The 26,153-nt window shown below is 42.8% G+C and overlaps 1 long non-coding RNA gene across 1 annotated transcript in view; it reads right to left on the bottom strand.

Annotated features, from left to right (window-relative positions):
- The window catches only part of LOC138741737 (uncharacterized), a 45,544-nt gene extending 19,621 nt beyond the window's left edge, over positions 1 to 25,923 (bottom strand). The window contains exons 1-2 of the long non-coding RNA XR_011343726.1: positions 25,800 to 25,923; positions 22,254 to 22,299 (exon numbers count right to left, since the gene is read on the bottom strand). This is a non-coding gene — a long non-coding RNA (uncharacterized lncRNA). The remainder of the gene's footprint in view (positions 1 to 22,253; positions 22,300 to 25,799) is intronic.
- Positions 25,924 to 26,153: the final 230 nt, after the last annotated feature.

The raw sequence follows: 26,153 nt of genomic DNA, 5'->3' as shown, positions 1-26,153 counted from the left end.
GTGACAGCTGATGATCTCTCCGACATTTCCTGAATAATTTCATTGAGAGTTGGTGGTTTAACATCAGGATAGATGTAGATTGGTGGGAAAGTAGCCCCATATAAACCACATTAGAGGCAAGAGTGCTTATGTCGCTCTGAAACTTAGAACATCTCTCCCACTATAGTCTTGACAAAGGGTCCTTACTCGAAACGCTGACTGCCTGTCTCTCTCCACAGATGTTACCTGACCTGTTGAGTCCCTCCAGCTTCTCTCTCTCACTTTCAGGTGGCCAGAATACCCGACTGTGAAGCTGCCCAATGCGGCTGTCGGGCGGCCACCTGCCCAGGAGGAGCACTTACCTAACCCTCCTCCTGTAGGTATATTCTCCTGCTCGGAGAATCCCCTGTTGCACCTGAAAGCAGCAGTGGGACTATGGCCACAGTCCACAGGAGCCGGCGTTTGCTCAGACACTGCTCTCCTTCAGCTGGCACATTCAGGTGACAGAAAGGGGTCTTCTCCATGACCACCTGAACATCTGGCCCAGCCGTGTCTGCCAGTGCATTGGAGCACGTGAAAGGTCTCTTTGTTCAGTCAGGATTCCAGCATGTACAGTTCTGTTTTCTTTCTGCTTCTTTGAACAGTGAAACAACTTACTGTGGTCCACATCAGACCATATTCAGTTTTATAAAACACAGGCTTTGGATCACCTCTTTCCAGTGACAACTCCCATTCACACAATCTCCCCTTACTCTCAATTAGTAACATTGCTTAAGCACCCACCCCCCCCCCCCCACCGTCCCCCCTTCTCTCCCCCCCCCCCCACATGAGAGTTTATTGTGGATTGGCTGGGCTGCAATACACATCTTTGCAAGTGAAGGTTTTGTTGTGCAGTTTGTCTGAATGGCTGAGTTCACTCTGATGTGGATTACAGTGTTAATCAGAGCATTTTAATAAAGCTGCATTTCCTGCCCGCCTGATTAGACTTAAATTCCTCAGTTCATCGGGACAATAGCATTTTATTGATTTTGTAGCTTTTAAATTGACCATTGAGCGTTTAATAATCATAAAGCTGCAGGTTACAAGACAACTTCCTTGAGCCTTGTATTTTTGCTTCCCCAGTGATTTTATTCCGGAATTTAAGGAGTTTGAATTCCATTCAAAGTTTAACTACATCCTTTCAAAACAAGTGAGATTATTGTCTTAAAATAATTGAAACAGTTGTGGGGAATGCAATAATTTTGTTGGTGCGCTGACTCCTGGGTGAGTGGTACATTCAATGCTACACAGAGCTGTCTCTTCAGTCCCCTGTTGACGCACAGCTCCAGCCCCAGCAAGCGATGTGAACACTGCACAGATTCACATTTTCATTTACAAGGTTCTCCTTTGGTCATTGAGAAAGGGATTCTGCAGATGGAAGTGTTATTTGTAGCTTGATCTTTGCTTCATATACAGCTGGAATGACATGGAACATGGTTCGACAAGGGAGGCCATTCAGCCCAATGTGGTCATGGTAGCCCATGAGTCAGATTCCTCCAAGATCGTATTATATGGCGAGCTCTCCACTGGCCACCGTGACAGAGGTGCACCAAAGAAAAGGTACAAGGACTGCCTAAAGAAATCTCTTGGTGCCTGCCACATTGACCACCGCCAGTGGGCTGATAACGCCTCAAACCGTGCATCTTGGCGCCTCACAGTTTGGCGGGCAGCAGCCTCCTTTGAAGAAGACCGCAGAGCCCACCTCACTGACAAAAGGCAAAGGAGGAAAAACCCAACACCCAACCCCAACCAACCAATTTTCCCTTGCAACCGCTGCAATCGTGTCTGCCTGTCCCGCATCGGACTGGTCAGCCACAAACGAGCCTGCAGCTGACGTGGACTTTTTTACCCCCTCCATAAATCTTCGTCCGCGAAGCCAAGCCAAAGAAGAAGAACATAGAACAATACAGCATAGCACAGGCCCTTTGGCCCACAATGTGCCAACCCACAAATACTTTTCAAAAGAAATCTTAAAAGAAGCGAAACCCTCCCTATCTCTTAACCCTCTATTCTGGCATTTATTGTTCCCACCTCCACCAACACTCTGGCATTTCATTCCAGGTACCCACAACTCTCAAGAGCAAAAAATATTTACCTTTGATGTCTCTCCTAAATTTTCCTCTCCTCACTTTGTGCACATGTTCTGTGGTGTTTGCTCCTTCCAACCAGGGAAAAAGGTGCTACTTTATCTATGCCTCTCATAATCTTAGAACTCTATTAAATCCCCTTTCATCCTTCTTTGCTCCAATGACAAAAGCTCTAGCTCTGATAATTTTGCCTCTTAAAACATATTTTCCAATCCAGGACACATCCTGGTAAATATCCTCTGCATCCCCTCCATGGCTTCCACATCTTTCCAGCAATGAGGTGACCAGAAATGAACACAATATTTTAGGTGTGGTCTCACCAAAGATTTATAGAGGTGCAACATTACCTCATGACTCCTGAACTCAATCCCCCGACTAATGTAGCCCAGCATATCATAGGCCTTCATAACCATCCAATCAACTTGTGTGGAAACTTTTAGCGCTCTCTGCATTTGGATTACAAGATTCCTCTGTTCTTTCACATTGTTATCCTATCATTAACATGCTCTCTGCCCTCAAGTTTCACATCCACTTTTCCGCCCATCTCTACATCCTGTCTATATCCTACAACATAGGATATCCCCTAGTTCCCCATATCCTTTGATACCCTCACTAATGAGATACCTATCCGTTTCCTGTTTAAATACTCCTAGTGATCTGGCCTCCACTGCTTTGTGCGACAGTGGGTCCCACAGATCCATGACCCTCTGACTCCTCTCTGTTTTAATTGGATAATTTCTAATTTTAAGACTATGAGCCCTTATCCTCGACTCGACCATCAAGGGAAATATCTTATCCACGTTCACTCTGTCAAAACCTTTCAATATTTGAAATGTTTCTATGAGATCCCCTCTCACTCTCCTATACTCCAACGTGTACAACCCAAGAGCTGCCAAATGCTCCCCATACTCCAGCCCCTGCATTCCAGGAATCATCCTGGTAAATCTCCTCTGCAGCCTTTCCAACAACATCACATCTTTTCTAAGATAGGAGGCCCAAAACTGTACACACTCTAAATGGGGTCTCACCAGTGCTCCATAGAGCCTCATTAACACCTCTCTACTCTTAAACACAATACCTCTTGAAATGAATGAGAGCATAGTATTTGCCTTCTTCACTACCAATTCCACCTGGGCATTAACTTTTAGATTACACTGCACAAGGATGCCCAGGTCTCTTTGCACCTCCAAGGATTGAATTTTTTCCCCATTCAGATAATACCCTGTCTGTTTATCTCCATTTTCAAAATGTAGAACCGAACATTTTTCAACATTGAACTTCATTTGCCATATATTTGCCCAATCTCCCAATCCATCTCTATCCCTCTGCAATTTTACAGTTTCTTCAACAGTTCCTGCTCCACCACCTATCTTGTTGTCATCTACAAATTTGGCCTCAAACCTATTTAATCCACAATCCAAATTGTTAATAGAAATTGTAAATAGCAGCGGCCCCATTCTCTAATCCTCTGGCACCTCCCCTATAGCCAAAGAGGATGCAAAGATAATTGCCAATGTCCCAGCTATCTTTTCCCTCCCTTCCCTTAGCAATCTGGGGTATATTTCATTTGCTCCTGGGACTTATCAATCCTTATGTTTTTTTTTTTGTTTTTTTTTTTAAATTTTTTATTTTTCACACCATAAATCACAATAGCCATGATATACACTTTTTCTTTTTCACACATTTACAGTGACTTTTTCTCCCTCCCCCCTCCCTCCTCCCAAGCCACCCCCCCACCCCCCCCTCTCATCCATTTTAGGTATACAATCTAGGTTGCATTAATTCAGTTAGACAATGTTGTCATTCAACAAAAATACACCAGAAATTCTACTGAGTCCATTCTTTTCTTTTCTTCTCCTTCCATCAACTTAGGTAATGTTTGTTCCCGGTAGGTTTTCGCTATTGTATTTAATGTAAGGCTCCCATACTTGTTCGAATATTTCAATATTATTTCTTAAACTATATGTTATTTTTTCTAATGGAATACATTTATTCATTTCTATATACCATTGTTGTATTTTCAAATTATCTTCCAATTTCCAGGTTGACATAATACATTTTTTTGCTACGGCTAGGGCTATCTTGACAAATCTTTTTTGTGCATCTTCCAAGTCAATTCCAAATTCTTTATTTTTTATGTTACTTAGGAGAAAGATCTCTGGATTCTTTGGTATATTGTTTTCTGTTATTTTATTTAATATCTGATTGAGATCATCCCAAAATTTTTCTACTCTCTCACATGTCCAGATTGCATGAATTGTTGATCCCCTTTCTTTTTTACATCGAAAACATCTATCAGATACTGTTGGGTCCCATTTATTTAACTTTTGCGGTGTAATGTATAGTCTGTGTAACCAATTATATTGTATCATACGCAGCCTCGTATTTATTGTATTTCTCATCGTTCCAGAGCATAACTTCTCCCATGTTTCCTTTTTTATCATTATATTTAAATCTTGTTCCCATTTTTGTTTAGTTTTACCATTTGTTTCCTCATTTTCCTTTTCTTGCAGTTTAATATACATATTTTTTATAAATCTTTTGATTAACATTGTATCTGTAATCACATATTCAAGGTTACTTCCCTCTGGTAAACTCAAGTTGCTTCCTAATTTATCTTTCAAGTAGGATCTCAGTTGGTAATATGCCAGCGCTGTATCTCCAGTTATATTGTACTTATCTCTCATTTGTTCAAAGGATAAGAATCTACTTCCTGAAAAACAATTTTCTATTCTTTTAATCCCTTTTTTTTCCCATTTTCTAAAGGCAAGGTTGTCTATTGTAAAAGGGAGTAGCTTATTTTGCGTCAATATTAGTTTTGGTATTTGGTAATTTATTTTATTTCTTTCTACATGAATCTTCTTCCATATATTGAGGAGATGGTGTAATACTGGAGAAGTTCTATGTTGTACCAATTTTTCGTCCCATTTATATAATATGTGTTCAGGTATCTTTTCCCCTATTTTATCTAATTCTAGTCTCGTCCAGTCTGGTTTTTCCCTTGTTTGATAAAAATCTGATAGGTACCTTAATTGTGCGGCTCTATAATAATTTTTGAGGTTTGGCAATTGTAAGCCTCCTTGTTTATACCATTCTGTTAATTTATCTAGTGCTATCCTCGGTTTCCCCCCTCTCCATAAAAATCTCCTTATTATTTTCTTTAACTCTTTGAAGAATTTTTCTGTCAGTTGTATTGGCAATGCCTGAAATAAGTATAGTATCCTTGGAAAAATGTTCATTTTAATACAGTTTATCCTTCCTATCAGTGTTAGTGGTAGCTCTTTCCAATGCTCTAAATCGTCCTGTAATTTTTTCATTAGTGGATTGTAATTGAGTTTATATAATTGGCCTAGATTTTTGTTTATTTGCACACCTAGGTATCTTATTGCCTGCGTTTGCCATCTGAATGGGGATTCCTCCTTAAATTTTGAGAAATCCGCATTATTCATAGGCATTGCTTCACTTTTATTTACGTTTATCTTGTATCCCGACACTTCTCCATATTCCTTCAATTTCTTATATAGTTCTTTTATTGATAGTTCTGGTTCTGTTAAGTACACTATCACATCATCCGCAAACAGACTGATTTTATATTCCCTGTCTTTTATTTTTATTCCTTTTATATTATTATCTCTTCTTATCGATTCTGCTAGTGGTTCTATAGCTAGCGCAAACAATAATGGTGATAGTGGACATCCCTGCCGCGTTGACCTGCTTAAGTTAAATTGCTTTGATACATGTCCATTTACTGTCACTTTCGCTAACGGTCCCTTATATAATGCTTTAATCCAATTAATATACTTCTCCGGTAAACTGAATTTTTGCAATACTTTGAACAAGTAATTCCATTCTACTCTGTCGAAGGCCTTCTCTGCGTCTAAAGCAACTGCTACTGCCGGTGCTTTATTTCCTTCTACTGCATGAATTAAGTTAATAAATTTACAAATATTGTCTGTTGTGCGTCTTTTTTTGATAAATCCAGTTTGGTCTAAATTTACCATTTTCGGTACCTGTTCTGCTAATCTGTTCGCTAATAGTTTAGCTATTATCTTATAATCTGTGTTTAGCAGAGATATTGGTCTGTATGACGCTGGTGAGAGTGGATCTTTCCCTTGTTTTAGTATCACTGTAATTATTGCTGTTTTACATGAATCTGGTAAGTTTTGTGTCTCATCAATCTGGTTGATTACATCCAGGAGGGGCGGTATTATTAGGTCTTTAAATGTTTTGTAGAATTCTATTGGGAGTCCATCCTCTCCTGGTGTCTTATTATTTGGTAAATTTTTTATTATCTCTTGTATTTCTACTGTTCCAAATGGTTCTGTTAATTTATTTTGTTCCTCTATTTGTAGTTTTGGTAGTTCAATTTTAGTCAAAAATTCATCTATTTTCCCTTCTTTCCCTTCGTTTTCGGTTCGGTATAATTGTTCATAGAATTCTCTGAAGTTTTCCTTAATTTCTTTTGGATTATATGTAATTTGTTTGTCTTTTTTCCTTGTTGCCAATACCATTTTCTTAGTTTGCTCTGTCTTAAGCTGCCATGCTAGGATTTTGTGTGTTTTTTCCCCTAGTTCATAATATTTCTGTTTTGTCTTCATTATATTCTTCTCCACCTTATATGTTTGTAATGTTTCATATTTTATTTTTTTATCCGCCAATTCTCTTCTTTTGGTTGTATCTTCCTTTATTGCTAATTTTTTTTCTATGTTTATTATTTCCCTTTCCAACTGCTCTGTTTCCTGATTATAGTCCTTCTTCATCTTGGTTGCATAACTTATTATTTGCCCTCTAATGAATGCTTTCATTGCGTCCCATAGTATAAACTTATCTTCCACTGATTCCGTATTTACTTCAAAATACATTTTTAATTGTTTTTCAATAAATTCTCTAAAATCCTGTCTTTTAAGTAGCATGGGGTTTAATCTCCATCTATACATTCTTGGAGGGATGTCCTCTAGCTCTATTGCCAATAACAGGGGTGAGTGGTCCGATAATAGTCTAGCTTTATATTCCGTTTTCCTAACTCTCCCTTGAATGTGGGCTGATAACAGGAATAGGTCTATCCTTGAGTATGTTTTATGTCTAGTCGAGTAGTATGAGTATTCCTTTTCTTTTGGGTTTTGTTTCCTCCATATGTCCACAAGTTTCATTTCTTGCATTGATTTAATTATAAATTTGGTTACTTTGTTCTTCCTGTTAATTTTTTTCCCCGTTTTATCCATATTTGGATCCAAATTCAGATTGAAATCCCCTCCTATTAGTATGTTCCCTTGCGTATTAGCTGCCTTCAAAAAGATATCTTGCATAAACTTTTGATCTTCTTCGTTAGGTGAATATATATTAAGTAGATTCCAAAGCTCTGAATATATCTGACATTTTATCATTACATATCTCCCTGCTGGATCTATTATTTCCTCTTCTATTTTAAATGGCACATTTTTGCTAATTAATATAGCCACTCCTCTTGCTTTTGAATTATACGATGCTGCTGTTACATGTCCTACCCAATCTCTCTTTAATTTCTTGTGCTCCAATTCAGTTAAGTGTGTTTCTTGGACAAATGCTATATCTATTTTTTCCTTTTTCAGTAAATTTAGTAGTTTCTTCCTTTTAATTTGGTTATGTATTCCATTAATATTTAGAGTCATATAGTTCAGCGTAGCCATTTTATATTTTGTTTATCTTCTCTTTCCGTTTTTCCATCATTACCTTTCCTCCTTTTCCATTTCTGTTTTCTTATTTTCAACTCTTTACCAGACAACATTCCTACAACATCCAACATTTTCCTTATTCTCCTATTTCTATCTTCTTTATCCCCAATCTCCCCTTCCCCTCCTGAGTTGCCCTTTATCCCTTGTCGGACAACCACATCTCCCCTCTCCATTTGGATTTGCGAATCCACTCGCAAGCGTCAACTGATTTTGCAGTGACCGCTCTTTTCCCCCACCCAGCCCCCCCCAGAAAAGATTTCGCTTTTTATATGTCACAAAGGTCACTCTTTTAATTCCCTCTTTATTCCCTCTATTCCATTACCTTCCCTTATTAATTCTTGTCTATACTCTCTATGTTTTCCACTAATTACAGATACTTTCACATATGCCCATTGTCTCTATTCACTCTTATACCTCTTTACCCGCATACATATCAATCGTGGTCATTTTTACCCTCCTTACCCGTCTTCATCCCTCAGTCTATTTTTGTCTTTACCCACATACATATCAATCGTGATGATTTTTGCTCTCATTACCCGTCTTCATCCCTCAGTCTATTTTTGTAATTGTTCTGCAAATTTTCGTGCTTCTTCTGGATCCGAGAATAGTCTGTTTTGTTGTCCTGGAATAAATATTTTCAATACCGCAGGATGCTTCAGTGTAAATTTATATCCTTTCTTCCATAAAATCGCTTTTGCTGCATTGAACTCTTTTCTCTTCTTTAGGAGTTCAAAGCTTATATCTGGATAAATGAAGATTTTTTGCCCTTTATACTCCAGTGGTTTGTTGCCCTCTCTTACTTTTTCCATTGTCTTCTCCAGTACCTTTTCTCTTGTAGTATATCTTTTTTTTTTTTTTTTTTTTTTTTAAATTTTTTTATTTTTCACACCATAAATCACATTAGCCATGATATACACTATTTCTTTTCACACATATACAGTGACTTTTTCTCCCCCCCCCCTTTCCTCCCAAACCACCCCCCCACCCCCCCCTCTCATCCATTTTAGGTATACAATCTAGGTTGCATTAATCCAGTCAGACAATGTTGTCATTCAACAAAATTACACCAGAAATTCTACTGAGTCCATTCTTTTCTTTCCTTCTCCTTCTATCAACTTAGGTAATGTTTGTCCCCGGTAGGTTTTCGCTATTGTATTTAATGTAAGGCTCCTATACTTGTTCGAATATTTCAATATTATTTCTTAACCAATATGTTATTTTTTTTTCTAATGGAATACATTTATTCATTTAAATTTGGTAGTTTCTTCCTTTTAATTTGGTTATGTATTCCATTAATATTTAAAGACATATAGTTCAGCGTAGCCCTTTTATATTTTGTTTATCTTCTCTTTCCGTTTTTCCATCATTACCTTTCCTCCTTTTCCATTTCTGTTTTCTTATTTTCAACTCTTCATAAGACAACATTCCTACAACATCTAACATTTTCCTTATTCTCCTATTTCTATCTTATTTATCCCCAATCTCCCCTTCACCTCCTGAGTTGTCCTTTATCCCTTGTCGGACAACCACATCTCCCCTCTCCATTTGGATTTGCGAATCCACTCGCAAGCGTCAACTGATTGTGCAGTGACCGCTATTTCCCCCCACCCCGCCTCCCCCAGAAAAGATTTCACTTTTCATATGTCACAAAGGTCCCTCTTTTAATTCCCTCCTTATTCTCTCTATTCCATTACCTTCCCTTATTAATTCTTGTCTATACTATCTATATTTTCCTCTAAGTACAGATACATTCATGTATGCTCATTGTCTCTATTCACTCTTATACCTCTTTACCCGCATACATATCAATCGTGGTCATTTTTACCCTCCTTACCCGTCTTCATCCCTCAGTCTATTTTTGTCTTTACCCACATACATATCAATCGTGATGATTTTTGCTCTCATTACCCGTCTTCATCCCTCAGTCTATTTTTGTAATTGTTCTGCAAATTTTCGTGCTTCTTCTGGATCCGAGAATAGTCTGTTTTGTTGTCCTGGAATAAATATTTTCAATACCGCAGGATGCTTCAGTGTAAATTTATATCCTTTCTTCCATAAAATCGCTTTTGCTGCATTGAACTCTTTTCTCTTCTTTAGGAGTTCAAAGCTTATATCTGGATAAATGAAGATTTTTTGCCCTTTATACTCCAGTGGTTTGTTGCCCTCTCTTACTTTTTCCATTGTCTTCTCCAGTACCTTTTCTCTTGTAGTATATCTTAGGAATTTTACTACAATAGATCTTGGTTTTTGTTGTGGTTGTGGTTTAGGGGCCAATGCTCTATGTGCCCTTTCTATTTCCATTTCTTGCTGTAGTTCTGGACATCCTAGGGCCTTAGGGATCCATTCTTTTATAAACTCCCTCATATTCTTGCCTTCTACATCCTCCTTAAGGCCCACTATCTTTATGTTATTTCTTCTGTTATAATTTTCCATTATATCTATTTTTTGGGCTAGTAATTCTTGTGTCTCTTTAGTTTTTTTATTAGATTCCTCCAATTTCTTTTTTAAGTCTTCTACCTCCATTTCTGCTGCTATTGCCCGTTCTTCCATCTTGTCCATTTTTTTCCCCATTTCTGTTAAGGTCATATCCATTTTATTTATTTTCTTTTCTGTGTTGTTTATTCTTCTTCTTAAATCATTGAATTCCTGTGTTTGCCATTCTTTAAATGACTCCATGTATCCTCTAACAAGAGCAAGTATATCCTTTACCTTGCCTTTCCCTTTATCTATTTCACTGTACTCTTCCTCTTCTTCTTCCTCTAGGTTGACCATCTGTTGTTTCTTTGCTGCCCTTTCCTCCTCTTCTTTCTTGTTTCCATTGTCTTCTGTGGTCTCTTCTTGCTGCAGGTGTTCTGCAGCTGTCGTTGCCGGCTGTGGAGATCGACTCCCCAGCTGGTCCCCCCTCCCGTCGGTGTGTTTTTTTTCATGCGCGGTTGCGCACTTTTACTCGGCTCTGTGAGCCATTGTTGTAGTTCTTTTTCACCGACCTGAGGTAGTGGGGCCCTCTCTCCACAGCGGGCCTCTTCGGACAGGTAAGGCCTTCACCTTTTTCCTCCGTTGTCTTCTCTTCCTCTCTTCTTTCCGTTGATTTTGATTTTTCTCCTTTTGTCTCCATCTTCTTTCCACCTTTATACTCACTTTTCTTTAACTTGTATTTCTGTGCCTTTGTATTTTCTCTTGTTTTTCCCGACTTTTCTGGAGAGGGCTGGAGTTCACCAATCCTTATGTTTTTAAGAAGATTCAACATTTCCTCTTTCTTAATCTCAACACACAGCTTGTTCTATTCTGACCTCACATTGTTCCAAGGTCCTTTTCTCTGGTGAACACTGAAGCAAAGTATTTATTAAGACCTCCCCATCATTTTCTGCCTCCAGACACATGTTGCCTCCTTTAGCCTTTAAGCCGACTTAGCCATAAATGAGTCAGGATTCAACTGTTCAACCAGGTGCTTCTCAAACATGAGGAGAGTTCCATCCTCCATCACCCCTTCAGCCAGTTAGTCAGGATCCTACTCCTACTCCTTCCTCAATTCCCTCCTTCCCACGGATAATTGCCAATCCCAGATCTTTGATCATGGCTGTGGTTTCCACCTGTTCACTGTCTCCAGGACCTTCATGGATTCACGCATCCAGTCTTCCCAAAGTCTTGTTGATTCTAACCTTGGCAGTCTGTCTTCATGACAAGATCTCTTCAACCCTGCAGTATCCTTGTAAATCTCCCCACACCCGATCCAGACTGTCTCGAGCTTCTGTGGAGCAGAGACTGTGCGATCCCCAGGGCTCCAGCATGGCTTCACCAGTGTTTGCACAGTTCCAGACCACATCCTTGTATCCCATGTCTTTGCCAAAAAGGCCAGGATCCCCTCTATCCCACAAGTTAAAGACCCCCACTCTCACACGCATCAGGTATTGCTTGGTTCATTGCCTGTGCCACTGTAATGTTATTATTTGGTGGCCTGTAGACAATTCCCAACAGTGATATTTTTCTTTTTACTGTTCTTAATTTCTACCCAGGTGGATTCAACCTTCTGCGCCTTAGATTTTAAATCGCCTCTCACCCTCTCCCTGATCTAATTTTTAATTAAGAGCTCAACCCCGCCTCCCTTACTAGTTTGCCTATCCTGATTTACCTGATACCTCTACCTATTTAATTCCCAGTCATCACCACCATGCAACCATGTTTCTGTAGTGACCACTAAATCACAGCCCTTTATACTGATTTGTTCATAGGTTTGGACACTACGGGCGTTCAGATAAAGTGCCCTCATACTCGCTGACCTTTTAGAATCAAGTAATCTTTGGGTCTTTTGCATTTGACTTTTCTGCATTCCATTCTTACTTTTCTCTTTTCTAATGTTTGCATTGCTTCCCTCTGTCTTTCTACCTGGATTCTCATCCCCCTGCCATGTTAGTTTCAACCGGTGGTTTTCAACCTTTTTCTTTCCACTCACATAACACTTTAAGTATTCTCTTTGCCATCGGTGCTCTGTAAGGGATTGTTTAAGGTGGGATGTGAGTGGAAAGAAAAAGGTTGAAAACCACTGTTTTAATCATGCCTAATTGACTGGTTATGTGCATGGTTTCATAACACCAAAGGAAATGGGCCAAAGACAATTTTTCTCAAGCAAAATGTTTCAGTAACAATTGGGTCTAGAGCAATGATTCTCAACCTTCCCTTTCCACTCATATACCATCTTAAGCAATCCCTTACTAATCACAGAGCAGTGATGGCCTAGGGATTATTTAAGGTGGTATGTGAGTGAAAAGAAAAAGGTTGAAAACCACTGGTTAAAATCCTCCCCATCAGCATGAGCAAAGAATCCCCTGCGACATTGATCCAAGTTGTAGACTGTCCAGGTTGCACAGGTCTCACCTCCCCCAGAACCCATTTCATTGCCCCAGGAATCTGAACCTCTCCCTCCTGCACCCCTGCTTGAGCCATGCATTCATCCTAACTACCCTGCTATTCCTACTCTGATTAGCGCCTGGCACAGGTGGTAGTCCGATATCACTACCTTTTGAGGTCCTACTTTTTAATTTATCCCCTTGTTCCATAAATTTGGCTTGAAGGACCTCATCCTGCATTTTTCCATATTGTTGGTACCTACACGCTCCACAACAGTTGGGTGTTCACCCTTCCCTTTCCGAATGCCCTGTAACTGCTCCGAGACATCCTGACCCTTGTGCCTGGGAGGCCACACACTAACCTGGAGACCTATTAGTGGCCCCTTACCATGGAATTCCCCACCACTATCACTCTTCCATCCTATTTCTTGCCCTCCTGCCGTGACACCCATGTCGCCATGATCTTGGTTATTGCTGTCTTCCCCGATGAGCCAACAGTATGTTGGAGGGGGATGACTGCAGGGGTCTCCTGCACTATCTTCCTGCCACTGCTCTACCTGGTGATCACTCATTCCCCAACTTTCATGGGGTGTGACCAACTCACTAAGCATTTTGTCCACAACGTTCCCAGCATCGCAGATGCTCCAGTGCCATCCTGTGGTCTATCAGGAGCTGCAGCTGGACACACGTCCTGCACAGATCTTCCAATCTACAGCTCTTTTCCTCATTATCAACCATACTGATAACTTTTGAGTCAATCGAGGGCTCAATGACAGCCATGAAAATGAAAGAACAGCATTCAAGTCAACAAGACCCAGTTCACCCAGCCCTTTAATGACTGAACATCCCACCACCACTTCCTTTCCTTCCTGCCCCTCAGTCAACTTGGATCCAACTTGAATCCCAAGAATGAGTAGTTTATTTTAACCCATCTGTGGTGTACAGATGGAGAGGTGACTGTACATTAACCCAGAGCAGATCAGGTAAAGACCTTGGCACAAGGTGGTTAATTGGTTAATGTAACACTGACATCATCTGGATATCTGGGACACGCCAATGGTGGGAGGGTCCACGTTCTCTGGTTCCAGTAAATGAGGAGAGTGCAGGCCAGTGATCCTCACTCTGGTAGTAGGGGAATTATTGGGAAAATTCTGAGGGTCAGACTTGCTGTTTATTTGGAACGGCAGGAACTGATTAGGAGGCATGCAGGGGAAATCCAGTCTCATAATCTGATCGAGTTTTTCGAGGAGGCAATTGAGAAAATTGATGGAGTCAGATGTGCCTATCTGAACTTTAGGAAGTCCTAAATGTGCCCCTGAATGATTTCCATGGTGTGTGGGTAAACTGGACCCATAATGGGATTGGTGATAGGGTGGAGTGCTTGTCTGACTGGGGTCTGTAAATGGTGGTGCACAGCAGGGGTGGGCCCTGGCATCCGAGCTGGACTGGATTAGTCAGTTGCTGGCGATGCAGTAATCAATAGGATCAAGGCTGTGGAAGGATACAGAGGGACATGAATTATTTGGCAAGATGAGCCGAGCAGTAGCTGATGGAAATTAATCCAGACCATTTTGGGCAGCTCAGTTGGCATTGTGGTTAGTGCAATGCTTTTACAGCATCAGTGATGGGGACCAGGGCTTGAATCTGCTGTTGTCTGTAAGGAGTTTGTAGGCTTTCCCGGGGTCTACATGGGTTTTTGCCTGGGGGCTCCAGATTCCTCCCACAATTCAAAACGTACTGGGGGTGTAGATTACTTTGGTGTAAATTGGGCAGCACAGACTCGTGGGCCAAAAAGGCCTGTTACCATGTTGTATGGCTAAAAAAGTGTGAGATAATAAACTTCTGGATCTCAAGTATGAAGAGATCACAGAGAGGAAATGACAGGATATCAGGCGTGTGGTGCAGGGGGGGATGTTCAAACAGTCTTCTCCCTCCCACAGTGCTGAGGCCTGGACAGGAACTGCAGCAATGCAGTCACAATAAATATGTAGCTCAAGTGTGAACAGACTTGAGGCAGAATAAGTTTTGAAGATTCCAGGACCAGAAACAATCTGCAGGACAACAGCGGTGCAGCAGGAAAGTCGGCAACATTTTCAGTAACGGTAATAAAAATAGTGAGTTTACTGTCGTACACATTGGAGAATGTGCACGGAAATTCTGCTGCAGCAGAACAGGTTCTGTATATTAAACAACTGTGACAGAACTCTTGATTGAATTCAAAAAAGACAATAAATACAAAAACGAATGGTGTCTCTGAGTAGAGTAACAAGGGGAGATTCAAAAGAATGACAGCTGTTGGAAAATAAGTTGTTCTTGAATCTAGAGATGCTGGTCTTCCGGCGTCTGTACCTTCTGCCCAAAGGTAGCAGTGAGAAGAGATTGTGACCAGGGTGGTGAGGGTCCTTGATGATGTTGGCTGCCTCCTTGAGGCATTATCTCATATTGATGTCTGCAATGGATGGGAGGTCAAAGCTTGTGATGGATCTGGCAGGGTTTACTTCCTTCAGCAGCGTTCTGCATTCCTGGGCATTACCAAACAAGGCTGTGATGCAGCCAGTCAGTGTCCTTTCCATAATGCATCTGATAGAATCTCGAAGACAAGATACTGTTAGTGCAAATGGCATATTTGCTTTTGCATTGAAAGATTCCCCCAGCAGTGATTTGGGAATTGATTAGGTTGTGAAGGATGATGTTTAACTTCCAAAGCATGAGGTCTCCGATTTCTCAGGCTAGTGTTGTGTGAGACTTGCCCCGTGTCTCCCTAAACATCCAGAGGGATGCCTCCATTGATCTGTATGCAGAGCCTTGGACAGCACAGCTCCTGTTTGGTGTGGCTCAGGGACAGGGTGTGGACCTCAGCCCAGGGTATCTGGATCAGGGTATAAAGCACAGCCTTGGAGCTTCACATGGATAGCTCTCTGGTTACAGAGCTGCAGGGAAACACACCTCCTCCGGTCTCTGCGGCTAATTGGAAGTTGGAAAGTGTGGAATGTGATCCCTGAGCATCAATAAAAATCTTGGAATTCCATGCAATAAGAATGGAATTCAAGTTATTCATTCCCCATAAATCTCTGCTTCTGCTCACAGATGGTCTCCCTACATTGTTCATGGTCCAATTTCAGGATCCAACCCCAGATAACCCAGGCTGGTCACAGACTCCCCCACCTACCCTCCCCCTGCTTTCTCCAGCATCAACCTTCTCCAGCACCTCCTGGGCTTGAGATGAGTGGCAAGAGAGAGAGTGTGAGAGAGAGGATGAATGAGTGAGAGTAAGTGAGTGAGAGAGAATATGTGAGAAAAAGAGGAGGAAAGAGGGCAAAATGAAAGGGGAAAAGAGAGAGAGGGACAAAGGGTCAGAGAGATAGAGGGAAAGAGGGAAAGCAAAAGGAAAAGAGAGAAAGAAAGATAAAAGGAGAAGAGGGGAGATGGGGAGAAAAGGGAAAGAGAAAGAGAGAGAAGTGAGGAGGGAGAGGGACGGGGAAAAGGCTGGGAGAGTGGCTAGGAGAGGTAGGTGGGGAGAGACGGGGAGAGAGGGGGAGAGAGGTGGGGAGAGAAGCGGGGGAATGGTTGGGGGAGAGGCAGGGAAGTGGCTGGGAGAGTGGCAGGGAGGGAGGGGAAGAATGGGGAGAGAGGGGGAAAAGATGGGGAGAAACAGAGAGATGGAGAGAGGGGGATAATGGGAAGAGGGGAAGGGAAAAGGGGAGAAACAGAGAGACAGGGAGAGAGGGGTAGAGCTAGGGAGAGATGGTGAGAAGGGGAGGGGGTGGGAGGGGAGAGATGAGAGAAAGAGAAAGGAGAGGTGGAAGAAGAAGGAAAGAGAATGGAGGGAGAGAGAGGTAGGAAAAGGGAGATAGAGGAGGAACACACACACACACACACACACACACACACACACACACACACACACACACACACACACACACACACACACACACACACACACACACACACACACACACACACAAACGGAAAAAATACTGAAATGGGGAATAAGAAAAAGTTAAAAAGAAATCCTGCAGATGCTGGGGTCTAGTGTAGTACCCAAATATGTTGGAGAAATTCAGCAGGTCATGTAGTATCAGTATAGGAAAAAAAAACACAATCAATGTTTCGTTCCTGAGCCCTTAGTTGGGAAGATTTTCCACTCCTTCCTCTCCTCATCTCCTTCCCCCTCCCCTCACCATTTTATTTAGGCTAATTGTTTTCTCACGAAGGTCCCACACCTGAAATATCAGTTACCCTTTACTCCCTGTGGATGCTGCATGACCTGCTGAGTTTCCCCAGCACTTCTATGCAATCGGAGAGAGGTAATTTGGCCCATGTTGGTGAGATGGAGGAAGCCTAGACTCCTCCCTACCTGTGTCTGATACTGGGGCCACCCGGGGTACAGCGAGTTCAGGGTGCAGACATCCCAGGACTGAATCGTGGATTCTACTGGCTTAAAGATGGGAGTCAGTTTGGCGAAAATTTTGTTTATGTACAGAACCCAGACAAGCGAGGACTTGCGTCAATGGCGTCACTCACATCGTCAAGCAATCTCAAAGTTCACAGTTACTCAGTCACTGCTCTGGTCAAGAGAAATGTTGCACCATCCTAGCACACAATTAGGTCAGACTGGGTCAGGTTGGGTTAGACAGGGTCAGGCTGGGTTAGATGGGGCCAGGCTGGGTTAGATCAGATCATCCTAGCGTGCTTTGCATGCTGCCCCTGGTTGACCTGCTAGATCAGTGGTTTTCAAACTTTTTCTTTCTACTCACATCCCACCTTAAGTAATCCTTATGTCATAAGTGGTCTGTAATTAGTAATGGATTACTTAAGGTGGGGTGTGAGTGTGAAGGGAAGGTTGAGAATCACTGCTCTAGACCCAATTGTTACTGAAATATTTTGCTTGAGAAAAATTGACTTTGGGCCATTTCCTTTGGAGTTCTGAAATCATGCAAATAACGAGACAATTAGGTACGATTAAAACAGAGGTTTTCAAACTTTTTCTTTCCACTCACATCCCACCTTAAGCACCTATGGCATAGGGATTACTTAAAGTGGGATGTGAGTGGAAAGAAAAAGTTTGAAAACCACTGCTCTAGATGTATCACTCCAGCTCTTTTCACACAAGTTATTGAACAAATGTGGAGCCATCAGCTCCACACAGGTGAGCCAGACTGGACCCATTGCCCAGGATGTCGTGTTGTTCTGTATTATACAAGCAGGCTTTGGCTCACCAACCTTTGAGTGACAAACACTCATTGCAAGGGGATTGATTGTGGAGTGTTTGACATCAACTCACAAACCCATTTTCACCATGTTGGAGGGAGAGATCTAGTCAAGGTTTACACGAAGCAGCAATTGAAACTCCAGGCAGAGTCGTGTCAGAAACAATTGCTGTTGATTGGTCAAAGGGTTAAGCATGGTTTGAAGGTCAGAATCCATGCCACGGGCCCCTGATCCAGGATAAAGCTAAGCCGTGGCAAGTTGTGAAAGAACAGGAAGATGTGATGGATCTTCTTCAAGTGTGCGAGCAGTCAAGGCCAATCCTGGTGGCAGGGAAGGTTCCAAGAAGCATAGTCCTAAGTGTCTGTGCTCTGCTGTACGGAGCTTTATCCAATCAAGGACAGGAACATCTTTCGCCAGCTTCCTCTGCCTCATTCATCAGCTCTGTGGGAACAGTCAGAGACAATCCTTGCCTTCCACACTGCGAGCTCCACCAGCACCACCATCATTCAAATACGAGTAGTCACTCTGCCCACCCCCCTCGCCTTCTCCCCCTGCCTTCCTGGGCCTACTCCACATTCAAGAAATCATGGCTGATCTGATGGTTCCCTTCTCTCATCCGCACCGACTGCCAGTGACCTTTCACCCCTTGCTATCGATAATCTGCCTCTAATAAAGGTTCCACTTCCACTGTCAGAGAGCTCACCGACACCACCCTTTCTTGAGAGAAGGAATGTCAACTCCGCTCTGTCTCAAATGGATCAACGTTTGTTTTAAACAGGAAGCCCTGATCTAAGTTCTGCTCAGTTTAGGAAGATGTGCTTTCATTTGATGAGAATCACAAAGGAATACATTTTGTAAATGAATGCATTTTATTGACTTAATTTAAGATTTGGTTGTTGGTGAAACAATATATTTTTTCAGGTGCTGATGTCGTAATTTTGAGCATTTCTACTTTATGATGGAGACTCTTGAGCTCTGGATCAGTCAGATTTTTTTGATAAAACTAATGGAGAAATTTTTATTTTTGAATATTTTATTTTTGATTTTCCAAAGTTTCATGCAAATCCAATGAACTGAATAATACATTCTTTTTCCACGTAATATGATTTACAGAGTCCTTATTTCCCCTTCCTTACACCCTCCCCTCCCTATCCCTTAAGTTATACAAATACCAAAATACAAAAATACAGAGATACAAAAACCACCCAAATACCTACAAAGAAAATGATCCTCCTCGAGGCTGGAGGACCTCGGATATTAAATAAATACAGGTAGGGGCAAAAATACACGATGTCTGTCCCCATTTCATACTCTTTACCTGCTGGGATGGATTTACCTGCTGGGATGGATTTTTTATTTTCTTTCCTTATTTGGGGGTGGGGGTGGTGGTGAGGAGAGGGGTGTAAATTATATCTGAGCACTTAGGTGCCTCAGATACAGTTGCCACACTTCAATGAACGTGCCATATCGCAATGGGGAGCATTTTTCTGATTTATGAATTTTCTGCAGTGAAACAATTTCTCAGAGTGCAAGCTATGTGTAAGTTGAGAAATATTGGTGTTCTGCCTTTTACTCTTGCTTGTCCAGACAAAACGTCTCCTAACTCTGTAGTGTGCCTGCTGACGGGAAGATGATGCATCACTGGGGCAGTCTTCGTGGTGCTGTCATGAAGTGGGTGGGATGCAGGCTGCTGTGTGTAGACAAATATCGATGATTCTCCCGGCTGTTGTGGTCCAACCAGCAGGGTGTTGTTTACTGATATGCATCCAGTTTCTCTGAGAGAGTCCAAGGAAACCTTGGCGTTAGTGGTAATTGCTGCATCTTTGACCCCAGATGTTTGAACCCCATGGTCATAGAGCGAAGCAGTCTATGGATCTGCTGACATCTAAGCTGACAATTGGTTGCTCAATCCCCCATGCCTGCACTCACCCCAGGTTAGGACAAGCCCTCCCTTTCAGTGTTTGTCATCAGTGACCTCCCAGCTACTCAGTGATGTCTACTCACAAAGGATCCCCATCCACCCTGGTCACAACCTCTTTTCACTGCTTCCTTGGGCAGATTGTACAGAAGTCTGAAGACCAGCTCCTCCAGGTTCAAGAACAGTTTCTTTTCAACAGGTCTCAGATTCTTGAACCTTCCCTTGTTATACTAATCATGGACAGTGCTGACTCCACAAAAGGACTGTCTGCAGCATGATAACCGTAAGCATTTACTATCTATCTATCTTAGATACTTATGATCTCTTTGAAATTATAATTGAATGGATACTATTGCATTGTTTCAGAAGGGCGAGTGGTACTAGATTCTGAGAGGCATAGATAGGGTGGACAGCCAGCATCTTTATCCCAGGTGCAGACGTACATTGGTCAATGTGTATGACAATATACTCATACTCGGTGTGAAGGATGATTGGCAGGATCTCTTAACTCCCCCATCCAATCTGAACATGCTATTCAGCAGAGCAGCTCGGGTATCACCAACAGCAACTTGTATTTATGATCAAGTTCAAGTCTATTGTCGCAATATACCTACTGTACCAGGGTTTAGGTTAGAGTCGGGATGTTAACCCTAATCCTGGGTCAGTGGGAAGGGTTCAGGTCAGAGTCAGGGTGTTAACTCTAACCCCGGTACAGTGGGAGGGCTTAGGGTCAGAGCCAGGGTGTTAACCCTAAGCCTGGTACAGGGGAAGGGTTCAGGTTGGGGTGTCATCCCTAACCTTGGTACAGTGGGAGGGGTTTGGGTCAGAGTCAAGATGTTAACCCTAACTCTGGTACAGGGGAAGGGTTCGGGTCAGGGTGTTAATCTTATCCCTGGTACAGTGGGAGGGGTTCAGGTCAGAGACAGGGTGTTAACTCTAAGCCTGGTACAGTGGGAAAGGTTCAGATCATGGTCAGGGTGTTCAACCAACCCTGGTGCAGTGGAAGGGGTTTTGCTTCGTAAGCAGTTCAGGAATTCACCTCCAACATGCGGCCAGCAGTACAAAGTAGGAGGACAAGAGCAGATGATAGTGTCCTGCTACCAGTGAAATGATCACTTAACTCCATGGTGGTACTGTTATGATATTCATTCAGGAACCTGATGACTGAGGAAAAGAAACAGTCTTTAAGCATGTCGGTGCATGCTTTCACACATTTGAGCTTTCTCTTCAATGAGACAAGGAAGAAGAGAATGTGTCCGGGGTGTGATGAGGCCTTCAGTGTATGGGCTGCTTTTCCTAGGCTGCGGGAGATGTAGATGGAGTCTGTGGAGGGGAGGGAAGTTTGCGTGATGCTCTAAGTTGTATTTACCACTTTCTGCAACTTCATCTGATCTTGATCAGAGCAGTTCCCATCCCATGCTGTGATGCTTGCACTTAACCAAGCAACCTGCATGTCTATAGGATGAGGGAGGAAAATGGAGACCCAGGGAAACCCGAGCAGTTTCAGGGAGAACTTCACACAGACAGCATGGGGAGTCAGGTCTGTAAGATAGGAGCAGTGCCAGCTGCACCACTGTCCAAAGGTCTGGAAGAAAAATGAGAGCCTCTGCCTGTTCGATGCACTATATGACTGAGGTACTGATGCTCGTTGGCACCACATCCATGCTGGTGGCTTCTGGGGATCATTTCTGACTCTGTCTGAATGCAGAGACTCTTGTGAAGGTTAACAGACCTAGGGTGAATGAAGAAGGGCGAGTGGTACTAGATTCTGAGAGGCATAGATAGGGTGGACAGCCAACATCTTTATCCCAGGGCAGGAGTAGCAAACGCCAGAGGACATCTGTACAAAATAAAGGGAGGAAAGATTAGGGGAGATGACAGGGATTTTTTTTTTACACAGAGAGTGGGTGGGTGCCTGGAATGCATTGTCAGGGTGGTGGTGAAGGCTGAAACACTATGGGCATTTAAAAGAGTCTTTGACAGGCTTGTGGATACAAGAAAAATACAGGTAGGGAAGGCTGAGATTGTTGTATAGGTTTATATAGGTTGGCACAACATTGTGGTCTGAAGGGCCTGCACTGTGCTGTAATGTTTTATGATTTAAGAATCTAATGACTGAAAGTTCAGAGGGGAGAAGCAATTTCCTGATTTCCAGAGATGGGCCGTAGCTCCCATTTACCCAGCACCGATGAGGAAGAGTGTCAGATCCTCTCTCCATTTCAGCCCTTGCTGTCAGACTTGTGGCTGATGGAGCTAACTGCTGCCCTCTGAAGGCTGTGGTGCCACACTGTAGCTTCCCAGCAATTGGTCGAGTCCAACAGCTTGGAACAGGCCCTTTGGCCCAACTCATCAATGCTGGCCACAATGCTTCCCTTAGCTAGTCCAACAAGCCTGAATTTAGACTTACAAACTTTGCCATCCATCATCTGTCTAAATATCTTTTAAATACAGTAATTTTACCCACCTCTACCATTTCCTCTGGCAGTTCATTCCACACACGCTACAAATACCTAGAGGAGACAAGTGAGGGTTAGATTAAATAGTAGCTGCCTTCCCTCCATGTATTGGCAGTGCACAGAGATTAAAGGATTTAACTCTTTATACAGTTTAACCAGGTGAAACAAAATAGTGACCCAGGTGCACACAAGAATGGAGTCCCACCCCACCACATACATAAACACCTTACAACAGTTGCTTTAGCGCTGACCCAATGGGAAATTCCACAGCCTCATGCCGAGCATGGGTCTTCCGCAAGAGAAAAAGAGCAAAGAGAGTTACTGAGCTCAGCTTTTCTACTTCTGGCTTGGAGCCTCTCCCAGGTATTGGCTCACATGACTGAAGCAGGGGAAGATGTCCAATGGAAAGGTGGTTTAGTCCACGGCTGAGTCTGATTTTGATTGACAAAAGGGAAGTGATCTTCGACCTATTACCTCTGACAAGGGAGGCATTTCCTGTTTGACTTCCGTGTTACACCATGCTAACCAGATTGACCTCCAAGTTAGTCATATGGATGACAGACAACAGTGGTCCCAGGCTTAGTCACAGGGCTCCTATTATGTGCAACAACTCTCCACAACCACCCCCTGACTTCTATCACCAAGCCAATTCTCTGTGGATGAGGCTGGAAACAGATATGTCAGTGTGGAGTGGTTGAGGCAGTAAAAATTGTTGGTTACAGGAAGCCTGAGTGTAGACCCACACACAGAGCATAGGGGTGGGGTGAAGTGGCCACCAACTCCATGTTTTGTCTCATCGATGCAGAGAAGGCCACACCAAGTACATTGATCAGGTTGGTTTATGATTTCAGGGTGATGTCAAACTTAAACTTAAGGAACAGCACATCATTTTTCTCCAAGACGGCTTTGAACCCAATGGCATGAAGAGTGAGTTTTCTAATTTTAGGTTACCCCAACCCCATTTGATTCAACTGTTTCCATCTCCATTTGCCCACTTCAAGATTCAATTTATTGTCATTGTAATAAAACACATCCAATAACCCACAGCCTCCGTGGTTTCCTCACCATGAGTCGTCGGCAGCTCGCTGCATTCCTGGGTCTTTCAGCCACAGAGCCCCCTCACTGGTCTGCCACCATGGTCACTGTCCCACGGGTCGTCTCCTCTGCTTCTCCTTCTTGGACAGGGATTGGTCTCCCTGTTTTCTGGTGCCCGCACCAGTCCTCTGCTCTCCTAGAGTCTGCAACCCCGTTGTGGCTGCTGCCAGACCCTGCAGTCGTGGGATTTTGAATAAAACCACCATCGGTTCCTTTAACAGGCCATTCAAAATCTGTGCAGAGCTGATGGCAGTTGACTGATGGTAGGACCCCATTGGGAGCGCTGTATCTCCGCTCCTCGCTCCCCACAGGTCCAGCCATTACAATGGCTCAGGCAGCACTGCCATTTTGATTTTACAGACTCACTTCTGGATTTATTCACTCCCACCCCCACCCCCAACTTCTCCCACCCTTTCCTTTCCTAGTGATCTCTTTCTCTACCTTTCTCTCCACCGATCACATCTTCCATCCAATACCCTTTCAACTTTAGCCCCTCCCCAGTTTCTTTCCTCCTTTATCTAGAACAGATAATAAATTGCAGCAACAATCATCAAGGGTCCGCACCACTCAGCACCCACCCTGTTCTCGTTGCTGCCATCAGGAGAGAAGTATAGGGGCCACAAGACTCGTACCCCCAGGTTCAGGAACAGCTGCTCCCCCTCCACCTTCAGACTCCTCAACAACAAACTCAGTCAGGGACTCATACCAGTTCACTTTATTGTCTTTTTCTCCTCTGTATTGATACTGTTTACAATTTTTATTTTTTTACATGTGTACATTGTGCACCGTTATTTTTCCACTACCACTAAGTGGTAATTCTGCCTCGCCATCAGGAAAAGGAATCTCGGGGATGTATGTGATGGTCAATAAATCTGAAATTTGAATAACCCCCCTTCCCTATAGTCTTGCTAAAGGGTCGCTGATTGACCGTTTTCTGACCAGCCAAGTTCCTCCAGCAATTCTTTGCTCAAGATTCCAGCATCTGTAGCTGATGTGTTTCTCGAGGATATTTCCACAACTATTTTAAAACCAATTCAGATAAATAGATCCAAAAAATGTTGCTGCTTCTGAGAAGAAACTCGGAATGAATTGTCAAAATACACTTCTGTCAACATGGAGATATTTTTGAATCTTTAACAAAACCTCGCTGGTGCACAAATAGAAAGGAATTTACTTTTGCAAACTTGCAGGAATTGTGGTTCAAAGGTTGCGGAGATTCCTCGAGGAAGTAAGTCCTGTTCCTTGTAACCTGAGAGGGAAGTGGAACCTCTGTGCTGAATGCTGTTTTATGTTAATTCCTGTGAGACGCCGTTGGGGATTTTCCACACCACTGGCGTGAGTTGTGCCTGAAAACACCGGTTCAAGCTCCTGGCTCGGAGGTGTAAGAGTCGCCCCAGGCTGGGCCTGTGGAGGAGCCACTGAGATTGCTTTCAGCACCTCCATAATGAAGCAACAGATCATTCCTCCCTCTGGGTCGAAGTGGCAGCCGAAAGCAGATTGCTCCACTGAGAAGGGACATACAGCATCAGGACACTATTTAGGATTAGGAGCAGGAATTGATCAAATAAAGTGAGAGAATCAGATGGAGAGGAGACAGGCCCTTTGGCCCAACTTACCCATACTGGCCAAAATGTCCACCCAAACTAACTCCACCTGCATTTGGACCCTAACCAGTGAAATCCATCCTATCCAGGTATCTGTTCAATTTTTTTCTTAAACATTACAGTTATACCTGCCTGCACCACCTCCTGAGTTAGCCAATCCATGCATCCACTAACCTCTCTGCAAAAAATGTTAGCCCTCAGTTTCTTCCTAAATCTCTTCCCCCCATCACCTTAAATTTTTGTCTGATTTCCTCCCTACTCTGGGCAAAATTCTCTGTGCTCACCTGATCCATTCCTCTCTCTTGATTTTTTATTCCTCTATGAGATCATCCCTCATTTATCTGCACTCCAAGGAATAAAGCCTCACCCTGCTCAACTTATCCCTATAGCTCAGTCAGTCAGTCAGCATTTAGGATTAGGAGTATGAATTGATCACATAAAGTGAGAGAGTCAGATAGAGCGGAGACAAGCCCTTCAGCCCAACTTGCCCATACTGACCAAAATGTCCTACCTCAAGCCCCCCCGAATCCGGCAACCATCCTCATAAATATTCTCTGTACCCTCTTCAGTTTGAAAGCATCTTTCCTGTAGCATGGTGAACATAACTGAACACAAACCTCCAAATGGGGCCTCACCAATGTCATGTACAACTTCATGACCTCCCAACTTCTATATTCAGTACTCTGACTGATGAAGGCCAATGTGTTGAAAGCCTTTTTGACCACCCTCTGACATTCAGGTTGGTAAAGTCAACTTTGATGATTTCATTCCCATATGGAAAATAATTGTGAAGATTGGGATTGATTTGAGAGGATTCAAATAGTCAGCATGAGTACTAAGGGCTGAATGGCCTACCCCTGTGGTGTCACCATCTGTGAGTCTGTGACCATGAAGTCCCAAGTTAAGAGGATTGGAATCCTGAAGATTAATGCCTTGCTGTTGGATTGTCCATTATGATAGGTGTTTGAAAGACTTCAATAAATCAACATTTCTGCACCAGAGAAAAGGTAAAGATTCCATTATTGTCACATCATACTACATTTAGAATGCAACATACATGAAATTCTTTTAACTTTTGTCCACTGTAAGGCAGACAGAGAGTGGTCACTTTGTCCAGTGCTTCTCACAGAAATCTACAGCTTGTAGGGTGGTCTCCCCTACAAGCACTGACCAGGCCTGAGCCTACTTAGCTTCCAAGATCAGACAATC

Source organism: Narcine bancroftii, chromosome 8, assembly GCF_036971445.1.
Source record: "Narcine bancroftii isolate sNarBan1 chromosome 8, sNarBan1.hap1, whole genome shotgun sequence".
In the NCBI taxonomy this organism is placed as follows: domain Eukaryota; kingdom Metazoa; phylum Chordata; class Chondrichthyes; order Torpediniformes; family Narcinidae; genus Narcine; species Narcine bancroftii.
This window is presented reverse-complemented; position numbering and strand designations above follow the sequence as displayed.